Source organism: Dermacentor variabilis, chromosome 2 (genome assembly GCF_050947875.1).
Source record: "Dermacentor variabilis isolate Ectoservices chromosome 2, ASM5094787v1, whole genome shotgun sequence".
Classification (NCBI taxonomy): Eukaryota; Metazoa; Arthropoda; class Arachnida; order Ixodida; family Ixodidae; genus Dermacentor; species Dermacentor variabilis.
In genome coordinates, this window is record NC_134569.1 from 181,554,245 (window position 1) to 181,580,191 (window position 25,947).

At 46.4% G+C, this 25,947-nt stretch overlaps 1 long non-coding RNA gene across 1 annotated transcript in view; it reads left to right on the forward strand.

The window, feature by feature from the left end:
* Positions 1 to 433: 433 nt before the first annotated feature.
* The window catches only part of LOC142571099 (uncharacterized), a 119,760-nt gene continuing 94,246 nt past the window's right edge, over positions 434 to 25,947 (forward strand). The window contains exon 1 of the long non-coding RNA XR_012825752.1: positions 434 to 644. This is a non-coding gene — a long non-coding RNA (uncharacterized LOC142571099). The remainder of the gene's footprint in view (positions 645 to 25,947) is intronic.

Below are 25,947 nucleotides of genomic sequence, written 5' to 3' on the forward strand. Positions count from 1 at the left end.
ACGCTGTCGTAACGGGACGAGTGATATTCAAATGTTATGTACGGTAATGTGTCGTCCCAGTCGCTGTGAACCGGAGAAACGTAAATGGATAGCATCTCCATCACCGTCCGTTTGAGCCGCTCAGTTAATTCATTGGTCTGCAGGTGATATGCGGTGGATCGTTTGTGCACGGCAGAACAGGAACGGAGAAGATCTTCGACAACGCGGCACAAGATGGCGCGGCCGCGATCAGTGAGCAGCTTCCTCGGCGCTCCGTAACGTAGAATGACATCATACCGAAGGAAATCTGCAACGTCCGTAGGGCAGCATGTCGGCAATGCTCGAGGGATGTTCTAACGGGTCGTATAGCCTGTCGCAACAGTGGCCCACTTGTTGCCTGCTTTAGACCTTATAAAAGGGCCTAGAAGATCGACGCCGACGCGAAAGAATGGTTTGGCAGGGACATCGATGTGGTGGAGACGTCCAGAGGGTAATAGAGCGGCGCTGATGGAGTGCACAAGTAACAATGCAGCGGCGCACGGAGCGATACAGGCCGTGTCAGTAAAACCAGCGTCGTACACGGTCGTAGCTACGGGAGACACCGAGGTGGCCGGTGGTGGGTGCGTCATGCAGCTGCTCAAGAACTGCTGCCCGAAGATGTCGAGGTGAGACGAGCAAAAGTGTCGGGCCGTCATAGCGAACACTGCGCCGCTACAGAACGCCGTAGCGGAGCGCGAATGCACTGACAGCGGGTTCAAGATGCACAGAAGTTACGCGATCGATCAGGACACGTAAAGAGTCATCACGGCATTGTTAATTGAGAATGTCACGCAAATCTGAAATGACCGGGACGCAAGCGCTGGCGTCGTGGGTGTCATAGTTTCGTCTGTCGACCGGGTGACAGGATGGACAGTCGGCGCCTTTGTGTAAACGGCCAGATTTGTATAGAACAGTAAAAGCAGATTCTTGTAGCCGGAGCACCCAACAACCCAGTTGTCCAGTCGGGTCTTTCAGCGATGAGAGCCAGCACAGGGCATGGTGATCAGTGATCACGAAAAGTGGGCGGCCAAATAAGTAAGGGCGGAACTTCCCTACTGCCAAAACCATCGCCAGACACTCGTGTTCTGTGATAGAAAACTTCGGTTCTGTGAATTTCAGTAGCAGCAGATAGGTCGTAGTGAGCCAGCAAAGGGGGAGCCGTTAGTTTGTGGATGAGGGTGGCGAAGGCTTAGGATTGTGCAGGGCCCCCATGAGAAGAAAATTTGCATAAGCGCTGCCAGTAGTTCCTAAGGTGTTTCCGTAGGAAAGGATTTAAGTACGGAAAACCCAGTATCTAGTGCCATGCCGGATTATGAGCCTAGTGCCGCACGCTGGATGCTGGAGAGCTGTACAGGCGCGGCATGCTGGGAAGCGCTGGGTACTGTTGCGAAAGGCAGGTCTAGAGCGAGAAATGCGCGGTGCCTGGCTACCGTATATATCTTTTTTATATACAGAAAGCAACAGAAAGCGTTTTAATGCACTAAAAAAAGTAAACTAAGGAATAATACACCTTCCGTAGGATTCGATCATTTGCCCTACAGATCCACACCCCCGTACTTCAACAGTACGGCACGCCGATGCGTGAATTGTGAATAATTTTTTCACGTAACACGAAGGCCACAGTTTCAGTATTGCGCATATGCATATTTCTCGCACAGGCAAAGCTGCGCTATTGCCCCTCAACTAAAACTTGCATCTATATCAGAAAGACAAATTTGTCGGTATTCAATAGTATGCCTGGAAGTGCCACAACACTGATTTTATTACGCGATTGGTATTTTAAGTTCCGAAAAATTCACCGATGATTCCTATGCTCCCTAATGGGAAACTTGAGCGCAGCTGTATGCGTGTTTTCGAAAAATTTGGCGATATATTGAGGCAAAGAATTTAAAAAACGTGTAGCAGAGTTGCCAACCGTCGAAAATTTGATCTGCTAGTCAAGCAGCGGCTTTTATACAAGACTCGTCGAAGGTTCCAGTGTAATCGTTGGTGCCGCGTGGCTTCCACAAAGTACTACGCAATTAGCGTTGCACCACAATCAGATTAGAAAATAATCGCAGACCATGGCAATGGAAAAAAGCGCGGACGAGGGCAAACCAAACTAACCAAGGCAGCGCGAGCGAGAGCTGATTCCAGCAGACGATAGTACGAAACGAGCGGTCCGGCTGAGAGCACATACGAGTACGCATCGAGTGGTCGGGGTGGGTCGGGCGGCCCGCATGACACCAGTTTCCCGCGAGCACGTCACCGAAGGGGCCGCTACCATTGGTCTCAGCCGTTCTCAGCTATCGTCTTTCATCCTTGCGTCGCGTTCGCTCTTTCATTTTTCGCTTTACGCCGCTGAAACCGACACTCGCAGCAGGAATGAGCGCCTAAGAGCTGCGCTGTAAAAAAAGATCTTAAATGAACCGCCAACACAGTGCGCTGTACGTGCTGTTACTGCCGATGCTGGTAGCCGTTTTGTGTTCTTCGTGCAAAGAAAACCCAACATTTCCTAATTTGAGCAATATGTTTCAATCGACACGTCTTTTTAGTCACGTATCTGAGTCAGAGAAGCGTCGGTTATTGCGGCTGGCATCCTTCGGCGACAGCACATATACATATGGCTATAACGTGTCCCATCGGCGCTAATCATTTGTTGTGCTGACACTGTAGACCCGAAAACATCGCCTCTTGAAAAACACTGATGGAAAAGCTGGAATACAGTAATTTATCCTCGTTAGGCTTGTTGATTTCTGATCCCAGACAGGCCGATAGCGTGTAGACTGACTCGGCGGGTATTGGAGGCCTAACTTTCGGTGGAAGCGAACGATTTCAGTGCGGGTATTTGGCGAATACTAAAATGGCTTTCTGCCTCAGAACCTATTGACTATTATTTTGAGTACGCTAGGGAATGTAGGAAAACGACGGAAAGCTGAGCTAGTTGCTAAGGATTCATTATCCAAAAAAGAAGTGAGGCGTGCAGACAGGACGCAAGAGTGTGCTTCAGTGGACAAAAATCTGTTCGTTTTTTGCCTTTTACCCGCTCCTTTTTATTCTGTACGGCAGCACATATCTTACCCAGCTTATTGGGAGCAGTGAAAGCAACATTAACATCATATCTACTTGCAACTTTTTAAGCCTGTGCGACACTGAATGAATATACGGAATAGCCACTACTCTTTTTTTGCTACTGCTGCTTTCTGTAATCACGTCCGTCCCTCTCGAAACCGACTTCTTTAGGCGCTCAGCCACAGTGGCCACCACTACACTAGGATAACCTGCTTCTAATAGGCGCCGGACCTGCGCATTAAAACTGGCGCTCATTTTGTGCATGCAGGATCTGGTGAGGGAAGACTTAAGGCACGACATGGCAATTCCGTTTTTTACTAATTTAGAATGCTTGGATTGAAAGTTTAGCAACGGCTTCGAAGATCTTGGGGAGTACTGCCAACAAACATGGTTTTGTTCGAAGATCAAGGAAATGTCAAGAAACTGAATTACGCGTCGCTGAGGAAATTCCTTGATAAACTTTAATCCTCCCCCATAAAGTTTAAATTGATCACTTACTGAGGTAGCAGAGGAATCGAATTCTTCCCTATTGCAGAAAATCAGGTAATCATCAACGTACCCAAATATCTTGATAACGCTATCACCTAAGGCTTTCTCTAAGCAGTTGTCAACCTTACTCAGGTAAATGTTGCTAAGAATAGGCCGTGTAACTAGATAGTAACTGCACGCCAGAGTTAGATGAATGCGCGATATTGTTCAGGCATAAGAATGAAGAAACGCGTCTTATGGTAGAGGCATGACATATCTTTAATGGTGGAAGTGCGTGCGTGAGTCAGCCTTCGATTACTTTACATAAGGAAGAGATTAAGTTTCTTAACAGTTATCTCTCACGTAGACCGGCACGTGTACCCGACTGACACGTGGTGTTACCATTCCTGAGCATGCGCAGATGAGTTTTGTGTCTTCTTTTTTCGCCTCAGTGCTCCCTTCAGTTGATAGTCGGCGTTCGTGTTGTCCACTTCTCTAATCTTGTGTCCTGTCTGCACGCCTCACTTCTTTTTTGCATAATGAATCCTTACCAACTAGCTCAGCTTTCTGTCGTTCTAAGCTTCATTTCTAGTACCCTGAGCCCTTTTCCATGTTCCCCTACTTATCTGCACAATCCTGCTTCGTTAGCTTCCTTAATTGCGATATCTATGCTCCGCGCTAGAACCATGTCGTGGTTTAGTCGTAATCGTGTCGTCCCATGGGAAGTTCAAATGATGTGCGGCTTCCTTCAACCATCAACTGGGCATGCCAGGAGGATTAGAGCTATTCTTTCGGCTGAATCATGGCACCAAGTTAGGTTCTACCAGGAGTGTCTAAGGGTCCGTTGCGCGGCCCTGGGAGACGGTCGCCATTGGAACCGCCCCTATGCCGAGTGGAATAAGTTAGCCGTGCAACACGCGGACTTCCTCTGGAGGATGAAACTTCCGGAGCTTCAACAAAGTAAGAGGAAACACCTTTCTAATAATTCACCGTCTAATAACGTACTGGTTCTTGGAGACGCCATTGTAAGTGATAACCATAGAAAAACCCTTGCTTTAGGTCCTAAGCACTGTTTTAGGCCGGACATAAAACCCGTTGTCGTTTTAAGTATACCGAGCTGCATAACCAGGTTCGTCCCGGAAGAAGAACTCTCACGCTGTATTTCGGATTGCATTGCTAGCATTAAACACCCAAATGCTCATTTTAAGACGCCTGACCCTGTCCGACCGTTAGTTGATTACCTTGTGGAGCATAAACTTAGACCAGTAATATCTGACAAGGAAAGTTATTTCGTAATTATGCCAGATGACATGTTTTCAGAAAAAGCGATTTCAGCCATAGAAAAGAATTTACAGCCAGTAAAACTCAAGCCTCCGGTAGTTAAGCAACGTGCGGCTGACCTCTTGTCAAGAGATAATCTTCATAGGCTTGTCTGTAATGTCAAGAAAGCTAAATCCCTTGCCTTAGAACTGTTTTTCTCGGCCAAGACCCATAAAAAAGAAATTCCTTTTCGTGCTATAGTGTCAGAGAAAGGGACGTGGCAGGTCTGTGTCGCCAGTTACCTACAGAACTGCTTAGCTTCACTAGTTTTTTCAGACCCCTTTTGCTTACGTGATTCTCAGGCACTAGTTCAGTATTTGAGAGAGGAAAATCCTGGTGATTGTACAGCTTTTAGTATGGATATCAAAGACCTGTATTATTCCTTGCCGCATGACGGGTTACTAAATTCCGTAAATGAGTGCATTAAAGAACAAGTGCAAGAATCTGCTTTTATTGACAGATGCGGTGTTTCCACGGCAGCTTTTCTAGAAATTCTTTCAATGCACTTGAAGTCGACGCTGATTGGATGGAGAGATGGCGTTTTTCTGCAGAAATCGGGCATTTGTATTGGCTCAAAGGTTGCCCCTATTCTTAGCAACATTCACCTGAGTAAGGTTGACAACTGCTTAGAGAAAACCTTAGGTGATAGCGTTATCAAGATATTTCGGTACGTTGATGATTACCTGATTTTCTGCAATAGGGAAGAATTCGATTCCACTGCTACCTCAGTAAGTGATCAATTTAAACTTTATGGGGGAGGAATAAAGTTTACCAAGGAATTTCCTCAGCGACGCGTAATTCAGTTTCTTGATATTTCCTTGATCTTCGAACAAAACCATGTTTGTTGGCAGTACTCCCCAAGATCTTCAAAGCCGTTGCTAAACTTTCAATCCAAGCATTCTAAATTAGTAAAAAACGGAATTGCCATGTCGTGCCTTAAGTCTTCCCTCACCAGATATTGCATGCACAAAATGAGCGCCAGTTTTAATGCGCAGGTCCGGCGCCTATTAGAAGCAGGTTATTCTAGTGTAGTGGTGGCCACTGTGGCTGAGCGCCAAAAGAAGTGGGTTTCGAGAGGGACGGACGTGATTACGGAAAGCAGTAGTAGCAAAAAAAGGAGTAGCGGCTATTCCGTATATTCATTCAGTGTCGCACAGGCTTAAAAAAGTTGCAAGTAGATATGATGTTAATGTTGCTTTCACTGCTCCCAATAAGCTGGGTAAGATATGTGCTGCCGTACAGAATAAAAAGGAGCGGGTAAAAGGCAAAAAAACGAACAGATATTTGTCCAGTGAAGCACAATAAGAACAACAGGTTAACTGACTGTCGTATGGGTGTGGTGCATAAGATTCCCCTTAGCTGTGGCCAGTTCTACGTAGGGCAAACGGGACTGTGTATCAATCAGAGGCTAATGGAACATAAAAGGTCGTTGAATGGTGGGTCGCCTTCTAATCTTTCGCTACATTGCCGAGATTGTAACTGCACGCCAGAGTTAGATGAATGCGCGTTATTGTACAGGCATAAGAATGAAGATACGCGTCTTATAGTAGAGGCATGGCATATCTTTAATGTTGGAAGTGCGTGCGTGAGTCAGCCTTCGATTACTTTACATAAGGAAGAGATTGTCTTAACAGTTATCTCTCACGTAGACCGGCACGTGTACCCGACTGACACGTGGTGTTACCATTTTTGAGCATGCGCAGATGAGTTTTGTGTCTTCTTCTTTTTTCGCCTCAGTGCTCCCTTCAGCTGATAGTCGGCGTTCGTGTTGTCCACTTCTCTACTCTTGTGTCCTGTCTGCACGCCTCACTTCTTTTTTGCATAAGGAGTGTAGGAGTGCATGAATCGCCTAAGCTTATCGGTGCGATCATATCAGTCAGCGGCATGCTTCCTGGGATCCGTTCGAACGCGTCTGAACGACTGCTTGGTTTCTTGTCGAATGCAAAACACTGAGACAAGGGACAGTCATCGTCTGCATAAGAACTAAAAATAAGGCTTATCTCCGTTTTCGTAATTTCGTTCAAGAATATAGCTATCCTCACAGCGAAGAGGGAAATGCAAAAAACGAAAGTGATCTTGAGTGTCGCATATACATGCATACACAGAGAAGCTCACGCACCTTTATTCCAAGCTGCGACACGAAACGGACATTTATTACCCCAATATATATAGCGTCATTTAGCGCAGAAGACTAGTATATCCGCCGATGGAATTGTATCAAGCATTTAATACTCCTTGCGTATTGGAAGCAGTGCGGCACAAACGCATCCAGCGTAGTTTCCAGTACGAGCTGGTGGACTCCAGCGACAATTAGCGCGTGTACAACACACATCCGTGTGCCCCAGTGTCACAGCAGTGAAACCAGTGTCTAGTACAGTGTGACCCAGCTCTTATCCAGCAATTTCACCAGTGTCCCAGTGATTCCCAGCGAGCGCCAGCCTCCCCGGTGCCATCGAGTATCAAAAACGCACTGGCTTCACACTAGAAGGCACTAAAAAGCGCTGGTTTTCTTTAAGAGGGAGGGAGAGATATATAGTGGTTAGTGTCTTTTACTGCTACCAGTGTGGCAGCTACGCCAGCAAGCACATTGCTTTCGATGTTTTTGTATCCAGGGGCACAACATAATATGACATGTTGATTAGACATGTATGTTGCACACAGGAGTGAATAAAAAATGTTCTTTATTCATTTATACTTCTTTATTCATTCTTTGTTCATTTGTACTATTATGAAAGGAACTCAGGGATCTTGTGACACTTGAGTCCGTGTACATAGTGGCTTGTTGTACTTTTGTTTTCTTAATATTGTTACGGCACAACCAAGAGTGGTGCTAGTCAGAAAACTGTTTGACGTGTGGAGGTGGAGTTGGTCGTGACAGCCATCTTCTTTATGCATCGTTGTCTCAGTCGTTAAGGTCTTCCTCGTGGTTGTCATAGCACATCTTCGCCGTGCCTTGTAGGCAGAAGACCAAGTTAGCCAACATAGTCGTTGGGCCCCATTTGTTTTAGACAAGTATACGCTCATACGTAGCAATTCGGTCTTCCACGTCGAGGTGGTCGGTGCCGCAGAACGTTTCTGGATTCCACGGCTGAGCCGGCACGAACGTCGGCATTGTAGGCGTTGATGTTGGCCGGGCCATGCCGGGTTCTGTTTCGTCCGTCATGTTGTCCAGTCCGAGGTCACGACCACAGCGGAGTTCCGTTGTTGTTTCTTGCGTTGTTTCTAACCTCTCACCAATTTGTTACATTGCAGAAGTAACAAATAAAGACGTATTTACAATATTTACAAGACAGACAACGATGCATAAACAAGATGGCTGTTGAGACCAATTCTGGATATTCGCAGCCCACACTGCGCATGTTCGTGCTCCACCACGACGTTTTCTACCGTCGCAGCCTACGCCCTGAAGGACCGGAATCTTTACCCTTTGTGCCACACCATCTCCGGACGTCAGCTCTTGAGCAGTTGCACCTTTCTCGTACTTACATCCGCGTACGGCGCCGCTTCTCCTAGCGTGCCTGTACCGCTCGGTGCACCGCTACGATGCAGCCTGTGCGCTCTGTCAGCGCCGCAAAAAACCTGCTGTGCTGCCCGCTGGGCGCCTTCACCCCATTGATGGGCTCTCAGAACCATTCTTTCGCGTATGTCCCGGTCTTCTCGGCCCTTTTCCGACGTCAAATTCTGGCAATAAGTGGGCCGTTGTCGGGACTGATTACGCCACCCTGTACGCCATCACGCGAGCTTTGTGCACAAGCTGTGCAACTGAAGTGGCAGAGTTTCTTTTACGTCATCCTCCTTCACGGCGCAGCCGGCAGCTCCTCAATGATCGCGGCCGCACCTTCTTGTCTCGAGTAGTTGAAGACCGACTTCGCTCCTGTTCTGCCGAGCACAATCTTTTCCCCGCCTACCACCTATCACTGACGGAGCGGCTCAATCGTACGTTGACAGAAATGCTGTCTATGTATGATTCTGACGACGACAATGATTGGGACAGCACGTTATTCTTCGTTACATTCGCCTATAATTCGTCTCGTCACGAAACCGCTGGCTTTTCACCCGTTTACTTTCTGTTCGGCAGCCACTCCTCTTTGCCCTTTGACATGCTGCTTCTTTCCTCGACAAACGCTCCCACTGATATGCCCAAGACGTCTTCGCCCGGGCTCACACGGCACGCCAGATTGCCGGCTCCCGGTTCACCGAGTCTCAGGCCGCGCCTAAGATCCGGTACAACAGCCGACATCGGCATGTTAGTTTTCTCTTGGCTCCGTTGTACTCCCATGGACGCCATGTCGCCGCGTCGGCTTGTCTGAAAAGCCAATGTCAAGCTAACAGAGCCCTACACGATATTGCGTTATCTTGGCGATGTGAACTACGAGATCGCTCCGCTGGGCTCTCTTGTCCCACGGACGTTGTTTCCTACCTGATGCCTTAATTTGCCATGAGTTTACCTCATTTACAGTTAGCACAGAGACGGCGCCTTTACAGGCGGGAGTTATGTTACGGCGCAACCGTGAGTGGCGCTAGTCAGAAGATGATTTGACGTGTGGAGGATGAATTTGTCTCGGCAGTCATCTTGTTTATGCGTCCTTGTCTCTCTTGTAAATATTGTAAATCTTTATGTTCAACTGCAGGCGTATGCCTCCGTCGTAAGCATACTCATTTCAGGGTGCAGAATATGGAACTCAGAGAAAGAGGGTACGAGTGCTGCACAAGACACGCCGGAACGTTACCTTGATATGTCAGTGCATACTCCGGGCATGAGTCTTTCGCCTGAAGTTCAAGAAAGCGCACCTTGATAAGTGCCTCTGGAACATGTTTAGTTACCTGACTAAACGATCTGTCTCAGTCAGAATGCTGCAACTGCCACGGCGGTAAGCGCTTCACTGGAGTCAATAGACGATGTTCCAGAACACCCATTTCTTTACTAAGTGCCCTAACACAAGTGGGAAGGACTCTCTCACTGTTGGTCGATGTTGGTAGAACAGTGTGGCACAAGTTATCAGTTACAATTGCGTAATAAGGATGTTCAGAGCTCGAATGTACTTTGAGAAAATATATAAAACTGGAATATGTCCTCTGCAGATGTAGACACTGGACATTACTCAATATGGATACTCGGTATTAGACTTGTTCGGAAGGCACTGGTCCAGAGGAGAATGTCTAAATAGTGAACGGGGTCCAGCATGTTCATTGAACTCGGAGTGTTAGAATATGGCGCCGTAGCCTAAATGTGCACGTATAAAGCTCTTTATACCGGTTCATTAGGCACTTTCACTACCCCATGTTGGGGGCGACAAGGCCTTAAGAAGGTTGGTCGTTTTTAGCTATTTGCCCTTAACGCATTTGATATGGGCAATGAAGGTTGCTTTTAAATCAAGTATAATGCTTAAAACTTTGTATACTTTGTTAACGAGTATGCGTCGTCCATGCATAATGATAAAGGGGACTCTTCAGCGTGGCTTCTTTCGTCTACGTAAAGGCTGATGGTGAACCACGTGTACGGCAGTTAACAGAGAAATAACTTGCTGAAGCATCAGGAAAAATATTACGATTAATTTCACAACATATTACCTAAATATTAGTTCATAAATTTGCGGTCTGACAACTTGACCTGACATTCGTTATGGTGCTGCGTTCGGGAGTACGCGCCAGAACTCTCCGTCAAGCAAGTTCACCTTAAACAAAATCCAGGCTGCGCATGACGCGTGAAATTATTAAGCTTGCGTGCGCATATTATTCTAGGTTTCATCGCGGTATGCCTGTGTTCGATTTCCAGTTTGCTTGCAATACAATGTCCTCCGTATTGTCCCCTTCTGCTATGCTCCCCATGATGATGACGTACGTGACACGGCATGTCGGCTTGGATATTAACTGCTCATCCCAATACCGTAGTCGTGCACAGGTTTACCCTGAAGGCCTAAATAGTTTCGGAAAGGGTTACATTGTGCTATGGAGCGTTACAGCAATCAGAGTGCAGTGCTTTTAGAGCTGCGCTCTAAAAATACGAGCACACCTAAGCACTTCTCAAAAGTTGTGAATGCGAAAACATTAATGCCCATGTTGAACGTTAATGAGGGGTCCTTCGAATTATGAGAGAGAGAGAGAAACAACTTTATTTATCCCATCTTAGAGGGAAAGGGTCTGCGAGAAGAAGGCGAGGGAGGTTATACTACTCACGGTAGGCCTCCTCTACCACCTCAGCCCACCTCAGATAGCTTCCTTAAGTTCAGGGTTGTAGCTGCGCATGGCAACCTCCCGCAGTTCCCTACTACTTAAATCTCTACAAAGGTTAGGGGGAGGGGAGTGGTTCTTGCATTGCAACATAACGTGGTTAAGGTCCGCTCTACTAGAAGGACAAACCTTGCAGGCTGAGGTAGGGTATATTCCCGAGTGAATTATGTGACGTAGGGCAGAAGATAGAAAAGTGCGAGTCTGTAGTTTACGCCATAGTATCTCGTGTATGCGTGACGACCGAATCATTGAAGGTGGGAGGGTTCGGTGACCTAGGCGGTAATGCCCTCAAATATCGTGGTGTGTGTATAATCTGTCTTTGGAGGTGAATGCTGGAGGGAGATTATTGGCCTCTGAACCGTCCCCTAGTCGAGCCTGCGCTCGGTTCGTGAAAGCTCGATCACTTAGGTGGGCCGCTTCATTGCCGATTAGGCCTACGTGAGTAGGTGTCCAGATTCAACTCGTAAGTTGAGCTGGCTGGTAATGAGATAGAATGACTAGGGCTGTCCTGCAAACCCTACCCGCTCCGAAGTTGTGTGTGTGTGTGTACATATATATATATATATATATATATATATATATATATATATATATATATATATATATATGTCAGTTTTTGAGTAACTTACAATGACAGAGTAATTTGGTAGTGTTGCGGCGAGTTCCGCCACCTCCGCCTACTCCGAAGGAGAGGCTATCATGGATGCTTCCGTCGCAACACTGCCATTGGAGTCAACGAACGATATGGCGAATTTGTCTCCATACAGAACTCTGCGGCATCGACATAGACCACGTATTTGTAGTTAAATATTTAACTTTTCTGCAGGGCTTTAGCTCGTTGTTGCCTTCCATCTTCGTAATGAACAAGGTGCATATTCTTTGGGAGAGGAGGGGTATGAAAGTGCTGACGCATCGGGTGGGGAATATTGAATTTCTCATCGAGCATAGATACTGGGGTAATGCGTAGGGAGTTTAGGTTGAGCCTACCAGTGTGGGTGTTCGATAAGCGCTGGTATTGAGCTGTCAGGTAGGCTTCTGTGAGCTCCCTAACGTTATTCAGGGTACCTGTAGCCAAGTCTCTCAGTGGAGGTCCTACTTGACACTTCAAGGGCAAATTTTTAGAGTCTGCGCATCAGTGAGTTAACTTTCTATTCCTCGGCCCTAGTTAAGTAGAGATAAGGAAGGGAGAATGTGATTTTACTGACTGAAAACGCCTGTACCAGTCTTAGCAATACTGCCTCGTGCTCCTTGCTTATTGTGTTTATTGCGTGCTTATTGTGAACCCTTCATATAATCCGTGTGGTGTGGCCTAAGCTGGCAGTAACCGTTTGAAGTGTATACGTATTGAGTCGGTTAAATTGAATGTGCATGCCAAGTACACGGATATTGTCCACTACGGGAACTTGCTTCCCGTCAATGTTAATCTGAATGTTGGATGTATCGCATTTAGGTGCGGATAGAAGTAACCGCTAAGATTTGGCGTGTGAACACTTGAGGTTCATGAATCCGGCTCTCGTAGCCGTTACATTTGCAGCCTCTTGTAAGGTATCTTGAATGTAGCCATCCGAGCCGCCCTTAATCCATAAGGTAATGTTGTCTGCATATAAAGAATATTAGAGATCCTGTATTTGTGCCAGCGTCCCAGAAATAGACCTCATAGCTAGGTTAAATAGAAACGGCGAGAGCACAAATCTCTGAGGATAGCCAAAGCAACCTAGGGTGATTGAGGGAGAAGTTTGACCGTTGAGACTAATAGCTGTGCGATTGGCAAGAAATTCGTTGATGTAGTGACGCATTTTTCTACCACAGTTAATAACATTCAATTCACGTAAGATAGATCCATGATCTATGCTGTTGAATGCACCGCGAAAGTCGAATCCTAAGATGGCTTGGGTATTTTTATCAGATGTAGGAGTAAGAAGGTCATGCTTGAGCCTTAGCATAACATCCTGCCAAAAGAGCGACTTGGGAAAGTCAGTCATCTCTGGCGGGAATAACTGATTGTCTTCCGTGTATTTATTTAAGTGATTAAGCATGACATGTTCGAGTGTTTTGCCCAAGCATGACGTGAGGGAAATAGGTCTAAGATTAGCTATGTCAGGCCGTTTATTGGGTTTGGGAGTAAAGATTACTTTAGCGGTTTTCCATGCTTTCGGAAGATAGCTGTTATCGAAGCCGTGATTGCAGTATTCTGTGAGGGCAGAGATAGATTTGTCGTACAGATTTCGAAGTAATTTATTATTTGCATTATCTGTACCCGGAGCAAATGTAGTTTTAAGGGAAGCTAAGGCATGTCGAACTTCTGTCTCTGTTATTGGGGCGTGGAGAAGTTCAATAACCTTGTCTGCATAGTCTGAATTCTCGTGCGTTGTGGTAGGAGGGAGGTTTAATCGTGCAAAGCTCCTGAAAAAGATGGGGGAATATTATCCTTGTGTTTGTGCAATCATTTAGTTATGTAGTGACTGCGTTGCGCGTGCGAAGTCAAGGGATCAAGCAAATGTCTCAGCAGTTGCCAAGTATTTTTACTACTGAGATTACCATGCATGCTCTGACATACTTGGCCCTATTGTTGATTAACTAGTTGGGTCGCATACGCTTGGCTGTCATCATCAAGTCTAGCTGCACGGATGCGAAGACTGCGGTTATGGCGACGTTTTTTCCACCGATTTAATAGCGATTCCTTTCCTTGCCACATGTGTAGTAGTTTGGCATCAGCTGTTTGAAAGAGAGCATCTCGTGGCATAGTTGTAGTATGATTGTCAACGTCTATTTGGAGTTGACTGATCCATTGCTGTAGATCAAGTATGGAATTGGGAGCATTATTTGCGCGAGTTTTCCGGATTTTGTCCCAATCCGTAAGTTTGGGATGTAGAGTGTGAAAGGCTTGTGAGAGAAAGTAACTCTGAATTACGTTGTGACCACTACCAAAATTGATTTGAAGGTTTTCCCATTTGGTTAAGTTAACCCGAGAGCTGAGGGTAGACCTATTTCCTAAGCGGGTAGGTGTATCGAAGTTATTGTGGAGGGCGGTTTGATGATCCTAAATGTGGGTACATAAAGCTCGTTCTTTAGGTGTGGATGTAGTGGGACCCCAGTGCTGATTTGGAGTGTTAAAATGGCCAGCAATGAGATGCAGGTTTCTCCGAGCTTCCTGTTTAGCACGAGCAAAAACAGTAATAAAACGGTGGTGTTTAGAGCTGGTACTGCTGTAAACGTTAAGGATGTAAAGAGGAGCCGACCTGGTCTTTTCAGGAAGTATTTCTACGAAGTCGAGATCAATGTCGACGCCCCCGAAATGGGAGCAAGTAACGGTCAAGTGCTTTTGTGCTAGGATCGCGGTATTGGGACGTTCACATCTTCTACATCGAAATGTGTTGTATCCGGAGAATTTAACGTAACCATTCGTTTCTTGTAAAGCAGTGACTGCGGCGGTTGTGCGAGATTTCGAGCTATGAACTCCTCGAGGGCGAGCGAGCGCGTTGAGACGCTTAGCCAACGGCTTGGAGCGCTTTGATTTGGCCTTACCGAGGCGCAGTTAGAACGTAGGTGACAGAGAGCATGCGTTGACAAGGAACGCGCGGATAGCGCAGGCTTCCGAGAGCGAAAGATAGATAGATATAGTGTGATTGTAAAGAGGAAATTGTGCCTCTCCCTCTTCACAATCACACACACTCTCTCTCAGAGCGATAGTGACTGGCCGTCGCGGCGATTCCCTCTACCCTCATGCAATGACTGGGACGCTATCGCAGCAGCAGATGTTCCGTTTTGGCCACTATGCTCAGTTGAGGCGAGCTGGTGACGCGACGTCGCAGCTACAGGAAATTTAGGTGCCGTTTTCGGCTTGTGCATAGTATACAAAGCAGACGCCGCCTTTTGCGCTAAACAGACCCCTTTTTGCTATCCCATCAAAAAACACCAACTTATATAGCCTCTCGACAACCTACAATTACTTAATTACAGAGAATTCCTACACGCATCTGCATCTCACCAATACGGACACACGGACGATCGCAGAGTGACGATTTCGTCATCGTTTTTATGCAGGAGATATTCCATCCGCGACTTCTGTCCTTTCTGTCTTGGCTGCCTAGGCTCTGAAACTGCTGCCGCTTAATCTGTTTTCTCCAGTTGCTGCTCTTTTGGGGCCAGAAATACTGGCCACTTCAGCAGTTTCTGTGCACCTGCGCATCAGGCTGCATCGGCCCTACGTATGTCGAGATGCGTTTTCTATGAGGACACACATGTCAGAGAACGACGTACACTCGAAGTTAACATACAACAACCTAAGAAGAAAGCCGAGAGCGTCTTTTCTGGCGCAGAGGGCTTGAGTTGCATTGTGTTGCACAGCAAGCGGCCGCACACGCGCGCTTCCGTCTGGTCTTGTTGTTCGATAAGGCGCAGTAGCGGCGCCAGCTGAGTTCTGTCTTATTCGCAGTCTCCAAGAATAGTCTCTAGAAATCGCATGCAGTTTTGTTGCTGAACCTATCCTATAAAAGGAGCCTCGCGCCGACAAAGGACTTTCTGTCCTGCTGCTGCCACTATATTTTAACAAATCTCACTTTGTGGTTCTTTCTATTGAAAAAGTCGCAGGCGAAGCATCGATTCGTCTAGCAAATTAGCGGACAACTATGCGAAGTATGATATGGTATGTTTATCTGCCGCTTAAAATTGTTAATTTTTGCTCAGTAACTAAATTACCAACATGGTGTAGCGGGCGCACAATCAAAAATGAACACATCTCGCTCACTGACCGCGGAAGCTGGCTGTCAAAACGCTGGAGTGAGGAAGCGCGGCAGCAGCAAAGAGCGAATTAACTTTTGTGCCGCCTCTCGCTTCAACGCAAACTAAGCTTCGAGAATACAGCGTACGCAAAGCTTTGAGTCCTCCGCGCACCTATGCACTCCGTACTCATCGCAGTTCGGATTCAAGGCAGCGCCCGTGAGTCCTCGCCATTCGCAGCAGCAGCTGGAGTAAAACGACCCCTCCCCTCCTCCCGGCGTCTCGCGAGCGACCGAAGAACGCTTTCGAGATAGGCCCGCGCGGCCGCCTGAGCAGAACTCGCCCCTTTCCCTTCCCTTCTCTCCACTCCCCCTAGTGGCTTGGGCGCGACGGAAGACGGCTCGCTCCCTCCCCGCTTAGGCCCCTTTCCGCGCGCGAGATTAGTCGGTTAAGAAACATTACATTTATTGCCAGTGAGGATTGAGCCGCCATCGTCGGCTCACCCTGGCACGCTTCCACTCGCACATAGAGCATACGGAGCGCGACGATGATGTATTTGCCCTAGGACGTTACATGGAACATCACGGCGACGGTGAGGACAGAAATGCGCCTGGAGTGTCCGTAATTGCTAACGCAATAAAGGGAAATTCTATCGGCTGCATGGGGCGCACGATTGTCAAAGACACAATCCTGATGCATAAAAATGAGATATGGAAAGGCTGGTTTTTCTGACTTGGCAGAATAAACTTTAACTTTAAAGGTCGTGACGTTTTTGCAGTACGAGTCTTTGAAGGTTCGGCTGGAGGCTTGTGAGTCTTAAATGCTATTCAGATCACGTGCCTCAGATTTGGACATTCCGGCGTTCGGTAAGCCGCAAGGCTTACAAGTATCTTATTAGATATACAATGATTGTCTCAGGGTTAGTTGGCAGCAATTATGCTATAATAATTAAATATACTTATTCTTTAAAAAGACAGCCGCGGAAGAAGTGCAAGGCTCAGCACTGAACCAGACTACATTGATTTAGTATGGTCTAGATTGACCTTACCCACTAGATATTTTGATGCAACTAACATAAGCGTTATGGACAATTCCGGTAATTGGCAAATTAAGTTATACTCTCACTGCATTAAGGGCACTACTTGCATACCTGTCACAAGGTTACTAACGGCTATTAAGTCAAAGGCCGACAGGAAGTACCAACTTCGCTAATAAAAAAAATGTTAGGATGTTTTAATAAAGTGATCTCAAGTATATTAGGCGTCTCCATTGCCCGCGGCGACCAGCCCTAACAGTGAAAGGAGTACTGGAACAAAACATCAATATTGAGATGTTTGTGCTCCTCAAGTCTGTGCGTTAATCTCTGCGAAATTATTACCAGCAAATGTTTCAGAAGATATGTTTTGATAAGAATGTCGCAGTTTCATCCGAAAAAAGAAGCATCGATTGCTGTCGCAATCGATGCTTCTCCAAGTAAGGATAGTAGCTTTATCGGCCGTATAAACTTGTAAACATGGGTGTACTAACTAAATTAAAGAGCCTGGTGTGACGCGCGCAAAAGCAAACATGAACACCCTCATTCGATGACGGCGGAAACTCGCTGTGGAAACGCTGGATCCAGGAAGCACGGAAGCAGCAGCGAGCGATTTGACCTTCGTGCTGCGTCTCTCATCAACGCGCAGTAGGCCACGAGAACAGCGTGCGCTCAAACATTGTTCCCGTTGCAGATAGCTTTCAAGGTACAGGGCCCGGGCAGCCCGGATTTTATCGCGCTTGGACTTTACACGGAACCTCACGTCGACAGCACAAATGAGCCTGCAGGTAATGTGCGCGCCTGGATTCAAATCGCAGCCCATAGAGATATTGAAACCTACGTGACGCATCTTCTACATTCTATGACTCTTCGCAAGAGCTCCAGACTCATTGATCGTGATGACTCATTAAATAATGCTGGCCAGCGCCGCTTCACCTTTTTGGCTTGCTCACCCGCTTCTTTCCGACTTCCGACTTTCACCTGCGTACCGCCATAAAGAGCGAATCCAGCTCTGGAACCAGGCTCCCTTAACGAGACATTTGTGCGTATAGAAGTTTACGTCAAAGCCAGGAAGAAGCCGTCGCAACAGTAACATTTCAGTCTCTTCCCGAAGTGGGAACTAACTATAGTCGGGTACAACTTATGAAAAAAAGGGGAGGCCCCGCCCAGATGACCGGAGTGCGACAGCCGATTGCCTCCGCGAATTAAAGTCCCGTTCAAAAAATTGTGGTTCTCAAACGCGGAATTCTCGGTATAAATAAAGACTTGTACCTTTATGACTGGCTTAGTAGAGCTCTCGTGTGCTACAGCACATGCCGGATCTCGAGAGAAAGATAGCCCCACGCCTTCTACAACGCTGCCCGTCATCTGTTCTTTAGCTTCATTGCAAGTGACCAAAGTAGAAAGAATAGCCTTGCATGGCTTTTGCGCTGGTTTACGTGTACACGGCACAGTTGCTACTCGTTTTCCGAGCTTAAAATGGATCAGTTGCTATTGGACAAGCACTTATAAAAAACAATGCATTTATCGCAAACATTACAAACCTCGGGCGAGAGTATTATACGGTCGAGGCAGGAAAGGTACAAAAGTGCTTCATTCATTGTTTTAAACAAATACTCTTGGTTTTGAATAGCATAAAATTTATATTTTTTTATTTTGCGCTTTTACAAATTTTTCCTTTTCACTTTCTTTTTTTGGAAGCCTGCAATCTCGCCTGTTCGCGCAAGGCATTCCGTGTGAGTTTTCCGCCATGGAGCCCAGCAAGCTGACATCGTAATGCCATCCTTTGTTGCCGAACGAGCCTTGTGTCGCTTCGATTTCCAGACCACCAAGGAGCCTCGACAAGAACAATAGTGGCCACATCCTGAATAGCGATTCACGCAACATGATCCTCCACTGCTGCACGTATACGCGTAACAGGGAGCCTGAATGCAGCGTGGAGGACACGACCAAGTTTGTCGCCGAAATGCTTGGTGTCAGAGAAAGCAGTGTTCAAGGTGAGGTGGGAGGTCAATGCGCTGCACAGTTCGGGTGGCAAACTGTCGACGCCCTCGCGAAAGCGCCCACGAATTGCGGAGAAAAGAAGATGCAGCATGAAGTATGACAGCTTCACGTTGTGCGCACTGATGTCATGTGTAGAAAATTTCTTTCGCAGTAACGAGATATCGACGGTCGAGAAGGTAATTAACGAGTTCTCAAAGCGTATGGATCTCCTATCACGGAAGCGTTGTACTGAAATAACAGTAGTCAGGAACACGCTTGCAAGGCACCTTCAGCAGTCTGCATTTCAGAGCGCAGTCATGCGCAGCCATTGTAGGTGACGCAGCAGCAGTCAATGCGAAATTGACAGCCACTGTTGGCATGCGAAAGCATAATGATGTCGTTGCATTATTTTGGCTATCCGGCTCGGGCAAGTAATGCGAATAAGAGAACAATTATCAAACATCGTTAGCTTAGTGAGGCCCAGAAAACTCATTTTGGCAACAACCGTCGAGCTTGATGGGCCCCTAGGTGAAATAGCAGCAGTCAGGGGCACGCTTGCAAGGCACCTTCAGCAGTCTGCATTTCAAAGGGCGTTGCCATTGTAGGTGGAACAGCAGTAGTCAATGCGAAATTGAGAGCCATTGTTAGCAGCTCGAATGTCAAAGCACAATTATGTTGTTGTATTGTTTATTTTGGTTATCTAGCTCAGTCAAGTAATGCGAATAAGAGGACAGTTATAAAACATCATTAGCTTAGTGAGGCCCAAAATACCCATTCAGGTAGCTATTAATAGCAGTAGTCGAGGGCACGTTTGAAAGGGACCGTTAGCATTCAGTAATTCAAAGCGCGGTCATGTCGTAGCCATTGTTGGTGAAACAGCAGTAGTCAATGCGAAATTGGCAGCCACTGTTGGTAGCTTGCATACCAAAGCATTTTAGAAATGGTTCTAGGCGCAAAAATTAAAATGCGGACAACAGAATAAGGGACACGGACAGGCGCACAGAGAAGCACAAGACGCCAAAGCATATTCATGTGGTGCAGTGTTTATTTTGCTTATCTGATTCAGGCAAGTAATGCGAATAAGATAACAATTATCGAACATCATTAGCTTATGGAGGCCCAAAATACTCATCCGGAAAGTTGTTAATAGTAGTATTCGAGGGCATGCTTGAAAGGCACCATTTGCAGTTTGCATTTCAAATCGAAGTCTTGCCGTAGCCATTGTTTTATTTGTTTATCTGACTGGGCAAGTAACACGAATTTAAGCACAGTTATCCACCCTGAATAACTCTGCTAGCATTGTTCCTACTAAGTAAAAATGCTGAGTAAAGTTGGATGTGTTTTATTGACGCGATTTTTTCATTCTCAAGGCGTCAGCATAGCGACGGCCAGGTTCAGACAATGGCATTGGTGAAGTAATAAATGTGGTGAAAGTTGCAACAGCTCTCATGCACTGCTTTTCTGGGCTCCATTCACTGAAAAATGTCTTTGTAACGATGAAAGCGTTAGGCAGGAAATTGCACCGCACTGGACAATGTTATTCATGTCAAAAATTTGTACCAGCATATGTGATGGGCAGTGAAACCGTCTGTTTTACTAAGACTGGAAGCGTGAAAAGTGCTACACCATAGCAAGGTGCTGTTTCACAATATGGTGCCCTTTCATGTGCTCTTCTGGCGAGCTGCCGCATGCACTGATGCATAAACATGAACAGAGGTAAGGGGCAAAGTTACTCTGCAGCCCACATGACGCTTTTAAGAATATGTATCTTTAAACCTTTCTGTTTTCATATGTGACCAAGATTTGTTTTGTGCAAGTAGAATAATCACATTGCGGCAACAACACACGCAGCAAGGACAGAAAAGACAGCGAGTAGGCAGATTGAAAAGACGAAGTAGACTAGTGAGAAAGGCTTTAATGAAATGGAAGAAGCCAGCTCTGCAGTTTACAGGAGTTTGTGCTTTGAATGAGATGGGTTAATGAAAATGTGTAAAAAGACTTTGCTGGAAGAAAATTAGCAAGAACAAATGCTAATATAAAATAAAAGGACAGAAATAAGAGTAAGCGCAAACACGCATGGGAGCAGGCACACATTCACACACAAACGCGGAAACTAAGAAAATCTCAAATATGAAGACATGTGGGAAATTAAAAAAAATAGACAAACGCAAGAAAACATACACAGATACATTTACGAACCGAAGCAGGTAGAGATATTAGGAAGCGGGTTCACAAGTTGCTGTGCCAACCTTCTCGCATGTTTATTTCTTTTTCTTTTTTTACGATTCTCTTAACACTCTCTTAGCAATTCTTAATTTCAACATATCACGAGAATCAAAAAAGCAGCGCGGAGCTGTGTTGTGGGAAAGCATATCGAGCGCTGGCAACACACCTTATGCGTGATTGTGTCACAGCACGTCACAGTACGCATTTTACAGCTCGCGCGTGCTGTGAGCGCTGGTGGACAGCAACCAATCGACGGTGCTACAGAACGCTCGAACCCCGCCCCTAGGCGCTCGGCTATCTCACTGCTGACAACAATCGTTCACGCTAAGTTGACGGCCACAAATCTTTGCGTTGGAGGCTTCTTTCGAAAATATTTTCTGTGGAGACACTCGTAGGTTTGTTTAATACGCGCACGCTTTTTTCATTTCTGCTGAGAATGGTTTCGCTCCATCACTTCACCCCATCCAACGAAAAACGCAGCGACACAGTACACGAACGCAGCCGTCGCTAACAGTAGGCACCAGACTTTGGCAAACTTTCCTCATCGTAACTTCACTCGGGAGCGAAATAAAACATGGAACAAACATGCAGGATGTGTGTTTCTTGCGGCGTGTCACCGCGGGATCCTGTTTTCAGGTAAAGCGTAGCGCAGCGTCAGCGATGCTCGCTGCAAGTTTTCTTCGCCGGGTCGCGGCTCAGAATAAACGCACGCGGCACAAATGGTGCGTTGTAAGCTCGCAGCAATATTTTCGGCATGATAGACCATCACAAACAGTTCAGGAATTCACTCTGACGAGGGGCTGACGCACACAGCTGACGCGACTTGGCCCAGTTTGAAGCGCGGGCGGCCATCTTGTCCGTCGGCGCGGTCACCAGCCGTCCGGCTCATTACGTCAGTCCAGAGTGCGCGCCCATTGGTGGATGCTCGTGTGCATCCGCCTCGGAGGATTAAACGCCCCCTTTTGTCTAAAGTTGTACCCGACTATAGTATATCTTAACAGGCATTTTTTTTTCACCCGCCGTGGTTGCCTAGTGGCTTTTTCGTTGCGCTGCTGAGCACGAGGTAGCGAGAACAAATTCCGGACACGGCCGCCGTATAGCGATGGGGGCGAAATGCAAAAACGCCCTTTACGGTGCATTGGGTGCACCCTACGGAAACCCAGAGGGTCGAGTCCTCCTTTACGGCGTACCTCAATATCAGATAGTGGTTTCAGCACGTAAAAGTCCAGAAATTATTTTCCATAAGCTTTTTTGCAATGTTGAGTATTAAATATTCAGTAATGTTGCAATACCTAGTATCTTCAAGAAATTTTCATGTACTATAGCGAACACCAACGCAATCCTCCTTCCAGGTGCGAAGAGAACATTGCCAACGGTGCACAGATGACGCGCGAAGTGATAAATCATTCCGGCGAATACGGCGCTAAACAACGTGGCCACGTTCCAAAACCCCGTGACCAAAGACCACGCTCCGTGTGGGCTTTTGGTATCTTTTCCCACCAGGGGTCACACTTTGACAACGAAATCAGCAATTGTGACTGAACCTACATAATTTCTATCACTTTCACATAACCTATGAAAGTAAGTTCGAAGTGAAAGTAAGTAAAAGAAACACAAAATTGATGTGATGCATTTATGCATTTGTGAGCATGAAGTGTTCTATTTTCCTCAAAAGGCTAGCCCCGGTGAGCAAAAGAGAGCCAAATAGTTGAGATTTCTTGCGGCATTCCATGCCTGCGCTTTAAAACGTGTTGACCCGTTCCTTCAGTTATGTGCCCTAATCAAGGTTTCTGTCGTTTCAAGTTTCCATCTGCTGAGGGAAAGGGAGAGCGTATGGTGGTATTTCCTTCTTGAAGTCAAGTTACTGCCAGCCACTGACATTGCGAGTGGCGTGTGTGTTAACATGGCGAAGGAGCTACATGGGGGTCTGGGTCTGCACCCCTCGAAATACAAAAACGATAACAATAAGGCGGCTTAGATAAGGCCCGAACATGGCTGTCGTGACAACGAGATGGGATGCCGAAAGTCTAACACCGTTCATTTCTCTATGAAGGGATCCAACAGGCAGAAATTGCTACCTGCATAGGCTGAGGCAGACAAGCTGGAGAGGCTTTAACCATAAGCGAGATGACGTTGCTTCAGTTTCATCCTGACGCCGGATGGCTGTGGAATTAGCCAGAAAAACGTAGTTTCGACACTAAAAGCAATCTCGTCAGATAACAAGACATTGTCACAAAAACGCACGTTCAGACGAATAGAAGAAAAATGTGCAATTTTCTGAAAATTTCCGTAAAATATATCACACGGAAGCCTCACTCAGGAAGGTTTCAGGACGTCATATGATATGCTGTCAGGTGATCCTTTGCTGCTCTATGGAATGGAGTAATCTATATATATGAACAAGTGGGCTCACCAGCATGACTACTTTCGCATTCGTAAAGGCTTATAGCGGAGCATGGGTACGGCAACTACCAGAGCAACAACGTGTTGAAGGGCCAGGAAATATGTTACAAATGATTTCGCAACATATTAGCTAATTATTCACGGAATGCGTGGTTGCTTATTACTTTGTAAATTTGCGGTTGACAACGTATCCTCATTCCAATGATAATGATGCGTTTGTCGGTACGCACCAGAACTTTCCTTCAAGCAATTTCATCTTAAGCAAGGCGTATGTTGAGCATAACACTTGAGTTTAAAAGCTTCAGTACACACAGGAATCTACACGCCAAGTCTCTGTGTTCGAGTTCTAGCGTGCGTGTAAAAAATTCGACAGAGACACGTAAGACTGCTGACGCGTGGGAATGGGAAAGCATTATAGTCTCTTTGGTGAAAGCAAATGTCGGCGACGAGACTTGTGCAATGACGCACGCACTAGGCACACCTTTAGTCAGCCAGAACCGTGGAGCTACCGTGGCTTTAAGTGAAACACGACCACCGCAGTCGTGCAGTCGACCCTGCTTCTACGAGCTAAGAAGCAGGACGCCATGTGTACTAAGCCAGAGCGGCTGGCTCCTCTCGAATGGCATTGTCGCAGACATATGAATGAAATTACGCATTTGAAGTTTTCACACAGTAGCACGTGACTGACCAATGCAACTATACCGGTCATATTTTAATTCCTAAGATTTAAGAACTCGTAGCTGTTTCGTTACTGCGCCTATAGAGAAGACACAATTGATCGACAGTTTTTCTACGCGTTGTTATGCATTTACACTGCAATTCATTTGCTCGCAACAGCACGCACTGCATGAAATGACGACTGAATTTAAACGATTTTTGGCAGAATAAGGCGTCTGAAGAAATGAAACTTCGACTGGAGCTGTCGCTGAAAGTAGTTTCCAGCACCCAAGCACTTCAATAAAAAGACGCAAGGTAGCGCTTTGGTCCACTCCGCAACATAATTTGAACCGCGATGCCGCTGCTGCCAACATATTCACTCCCGTCACCAATCTTCGTCCAAAAGGCCTGCAGACCGCCTTACGCAAGCGACTCGTCCTACAACGCTTCTTTCTCCGACTGGACCGCCACTGCCAAGAGCACATCACATGAGCGCAAACAGCAAGTACTTTAGAACGGCACATAACATAAAGCATTGCGTCTACTGCCAAGGACAAGCTCTCCCGAACTGCAACACAGATCTCGTGTTCCAGATCTTATTCAGAGAAGTTTACCCAGGATGACTAGCTGCTCGGGACCAAAACACAGGCAAATACAAACCGGATGCGTGTGGGCGACATTCAGTCACTATAACAGCTTGGTGCATGTTGCATTTACTGAATGTGATAAGTCCAGTGCTTGCAAACGTTGAGTACGCGCCGTCGCTTGACCACGGCCGCTGTTCTGTGAAGTGAGCTGGGCTGACATTCCCTAGAGAAACGGCAGAAGAATGAGTCTCCAATTTCATGCTTTTGTCACTGTAGCTTCACGTATCGTTTCTTTATATTGATAGTCTGCGATCCCAACGTATCAAACTCGTTATCTGTATACAAATATGAGACTACTTTAGTCCTTTTAGTTTCCTGTAGTGGGGGAACTAAACTACGTCAAAAATGGCCGTGCAGCTGCTTCAGAAACTGTGCGTCGACATCAAGAAGCAAATGCGACTTTGCGGGCCGATCTAAAGGCAGCCCACGACAGGCAGTCGGCCGCAGATGGCGAGGTCAAACTGCTTAGTACGAATATTTCTGGAATGGAGTCGAGGACTTCACTTGAATGCCCAGAAATTTTCTGAGAAGATTGAAAAAATTTCTTCGTGGTGCGAGGAAAACGAATATTGCATGAAACGCCCAAACTTGTTGTACTTTGGCATAGAAGATAGTGCTCGAGAAGACTGGGCTGCATCGGAGCGGAAGATAACTTCTTTATACTCAGTGAAACTTGGTATCGCTGTAACGGGCGCCGAATTCGACAGAGTGCATAGAATATGTAAGTGCGCTGATGAAACCCGCAGGCCTATCATTGCTAAGCTGACATATTTTAAAGATAAAGGACGCATCTTGGCTTCTGCGCACAAACTAAAAGGTTCTGGTTTCTACGTTTGAGGGGACTTTTCCTTTTCTACACGACAAGCCAGAAAACAATTGATCGATCACGCGAAAACACTAAATAAACCATTCAAACTTTCAGTTGACCGACTGCGCATTGATGACAAATCTTATGCATATGATGCCACAAAGCGCTCAGTAGTGGAAATCAGCAGATAGCTAGACCAAGACACACGTGAAGCACCGCTAACTCATCGCATTGCTACGTCGTTAACAATATAATTCACTAATATTATAAGCCTGATGTCGAAACGTGAACTCGCCTCATCTTATCTTGAGGACTGCGACTGCACTATTCTTGCTCTCGCGAAACCTGGCTTTCCCCCGAATTAGCCGAAAGCGAAATTCTTC